The following is a 3,676-nucleotide window of genomic DNA, read 5'->3' on the forward strand; positions in this document are numbered from 1 at the left end:
CCCCCCCACTTCCTCCCTGCCCCCCCACTTCCTCCCTGCCCTCCCCCACTTCCTCCCTGCCCACGCGGCCTCAGCTCTCCTGTATCGGGGGCTCTCCATCTTCCTGGCTTCTTCCCTCTCCCCTGCCTGGGGGAGAGGACTGTGCTGAATCGCCAAGTGTCACTGCAGGGAAACTGCTGACTGTCCCGGCCACGGCCACGGCGCCCCAACAGTCAGCGCGAAGCCGTTGGCTGCGGACTTTCTGCTTCCGCTGATCCGATCGGACTGCCGAGACCTGCCGCAGTCCTGCTCTGCTGGGCGGGGGCTGTGGCCGCGAGGCCAGGCCGGTGCTACAGCCTGATGAGGCCGATGGCTTAGCAAACGCCCTGATCATATTCTTTAAAAAAAAAGTCCAGGGCCCTCCCTGGGGCGCAGCGGGCTGGGGTTCAGCACTGCAGGCTTCCGCAGCCGCCTCAATGGGAGTGCCACCACCGCTGGAGTGACCCCCAGGGGGCAGCAGACCCCTCCTGGCCGCCCCCCCAGCAGTGTATTGAGGGGTCTGCTGACCGCCCCCCAGCAGTGTATTTCAGTGGATCTGCCTGTTCCGCTCCCCACTCTGTCTCTGGTGAATCCTCTCTTCCCCCCCAACACCTCTGGCCTGTACCCCAGTTCTGTATGCGTAAATAAAAAAATCTCAAAAAATAAATAAATAAAACCTTAAAAAAGTCCAACTGCCCCCCATAAAAAGATAAACTTCCTTAGACTCCCAGAAAAGAAAGTATCCCTGGTCATTTGATTGAAGTGTTACGAGGGCGGAGAGGAGCTGGCTTTGTGGGGTTTAATGAGCACGTGGGCAGCCTGACAGCCCGCTGCTGCCCTCACGCCCCCGCTGGTGGTCAGACCCTTTCTTGTGTGATGTGCAGTTACCTTCGCAGTTCTCGAAATGTTGGCTGGGCAGCTCTGGGCCTCAAGTGTGTGGGCAGATTTTTCATTTGTTTTAATAGATCCCATCTTGATGTATCTCTGCATACAAGAACTGGGGTGCAGGCCAAGGGGGGTGAGAGGACTCACCATGGACAGAGTGGGAGGAGAGCAGGTGGATCCACTGAAGACGGCCGCGGAGGGGGCAGCGGGGAGACAGGGCGGGCTGCTGCGCCCGGGCCCCTCCCTGGCGGGGGTCACTCAGTGCTGCGCCCTGACCCGCTGCGCCACCGGGAGGGCCCACGTGCGGACATCTTGAGACAGACCGCCGATCGGGCCCCCCAGGCCCCCCCAGGGTCGGAGCCCCAGGGAAAGCCCCCTCCTGTGCCGTCATTGGGGGTCTCCGTGGGCACCCTCAGGCCCACAGGGCTTGAACCACCTGGAGAAAAGTAGATCCGCACACCTGAGCTGAACAGCGGAGCCCTCTGCCCTCGACCATCAAGGGACAGAGGACAGTGAGCAGGGGCCCCCCTGGGAGCCCTGGGGGCCGGAGGGGCCCCTGGGAGCCCCGGGAGCCGGAGGGGCCCCTCGGAGCCCCGGGAGCCGGAGGGGCCCCTCAGAGCCCTGGGAGCCCTGGGGGCCGGAGGGGCCCCTGGGAGCCCCGGGAGCCGGAGGGGCCCCTCGGAGCCCCGGGAGCGCCGGAGGGGCCCCCGGGAGCCCTGGGAGCTGGAGGGGACCCTGGGAGCTGGAGGGGCAACCAGATGAGCTGCAGACAAGTACCCCCAATACGAACAGCTGGGGGAGGGGACATGCAGACCAAACCCCCAGCACCCCCTTTCTCACTAGAGACTGCAACAGTGTGGCCGGGGAGGGGCTCAGCCGAAGGGCGGCGCCCACAGGGAGAGGCCTGCCAGCCGAGGCAGGTCTGAGCCAGGACTGGCGGCCCACGGGGCTCCCCCCCGCCAGGACGGGCGTTGCTCTGCCCGAGGGAAAGACCCGCACCGCAGGGCAAACCCAGGCCGGGAACAGCGGGGCGCGGTGACAGGCACACACACGCCGAGCCTGGCTCGGGAAGCCGAGTGCTCTGCGCCAGGCGGGCTGGACTCTGTCCTGCAGGCCGAGGCCGTCTCTTCAGTACCGTGTGCACCATCTGGGAGCGCCGGGCACAGGGCCCGCCCCCGCCCTGGGGAAGTCAGCTGGGCGGCGCCACCTCTGTGCTTGCGGCCTGGCTGGGGTGCGCTGCTGAGGGGTGCCAGACTCAGGTGTGTTGGGAAGGAGAGGCAGGGGAGGGGCTCCCCAAAGCTCTGGCGAGCATCCACAAGGATGCCCAGCTGTGCCCAAGCTGCCCACGGCCCCAGACCCCTCCATGCGCTGAGCTGAGCCTAAGAACCAGCTACAAGGTGCAAACAGCCTGGGGCCTTTGGGGACACCCCTGGGGTACCTTATCTCAAGCTTATCGCAAGGAGAACCCCAGACCCCAGCCCTCACACCCCAACCTGTGGCAGAGGAAACAGCGCCCAATCTAGTGCTTCCTTCTGCCCCCCAAAGTCAAACACGCAGCCCCTTTTGATGGCAAGGACTTTGCTAACGACCCCCAAAACCAGGACCATGCACTCAGCCAGGCGCCGCGTGGCTACCCGGGGTGCTGCTGTGCCTGGGGCTGAGGAGAGACACAGACAAGGTGGGGATGGGGCCCCAGATCCAGCAGTCCACAGTGGGGGAGCAGAGGGAGCCCCAAAGAGTCAGCTGAGAACCAGCAGGGATCACCAAAGGTACAAGATTCTGCAGGGAAATTTCCAGCAAGCCCAGACACTTGCACAGCTCTCCTAGTCTCTGTCCCCACAGAAGCGGGAGGGTGAAGGGAGGGGGCGCGGTGCTCAGCAGACTCAGATGGCGGGGCTCGCTCTCGGCTCCCCTCCCCGGTGAGGTACTCGAGGTGCGTGGGCTTCGGGCTGGGGGCAGGAATGAAGCTCCCCACGGGGCGCACTGGGGACATCAGAGACTCTTGTCTGTCAAAGAAACGAGAGCTGCCCTGCCTGGGCCCAGCTTAGGACTCCAGGTAAGGGCAGGTGTGCATCGAGCGCCTGGACTGAGGTACCGGCTGAGTCACAGGACTTCGTGGGCCCACATCTTTGGGTGCCAACGTGGAAGCGGGGGGAGGCAGTGCCCCCCCGTTCCTGCCCCCACCCCACCCCTGCAGCTCCCGGCCCACCCCTCAGGCCCGCTTGGTCTGGGGGGACCCTGAGCTCTGACAACAGCCCTCCCAGCCCTGCGGGAGGGGACCTCGCTGCTCTGCGCCCTGTCCTGTCCCCTCCGCCGAAGTCCTTGTCGTGGGAGCCCAGCTGGCAGGGCCGGCCAGGGCGCAGGTCTGGGCCCAGGGCAGATGGGCATGGGGCATGGGGCGGGCGCGGAGAGCCGGGAACAGGGAGGGGCCCGCTGCTCCCGAGGCCACGTGAGGCCTTCCTCAGCTCTGGCCATCTCGCCCACGCCTGTCTGGACGGAGGGCTGTTCTCTCACCCACCCACCTTCCAGGCAGCGGCTCCAAGTGCTCAGCTCTGTCCCTGGGACCCAGTGGGAGTCCGCAGTCATTGCCACAGGCCAGGAGAGGACGCAGCCAGGGGTGTGGCCGCAGGCAGGCCCGGCTGCGAGACAGGGCTGGGGCCTGGCCGCACCTCTTCTCCTGCAGGCCCAGGCGCCCCTCAAGGCTGCTGCCTCCCTCCCCTTCTCCCTTTCAAAGTGCTTTACAGGGTGGTCACAAGATATGATGGGGGGCCCT

The sequence above is a fragment of the Condylura cristata genome, unplaced genomic scaffold, assembly GCF_000260355.1.
Source record: "Condylura cristata isolate star-nosed mole 26May11 unplaced genomic scaffold, ConCri1.0 scaffold00042, whole genome shotgun sequence".
Lineage (NCBI taxonomy): Eukaryota > Metazoa > Chordata > Mammalia > Eulipotyphla > Talpidae > Condylura > Condylura cristata.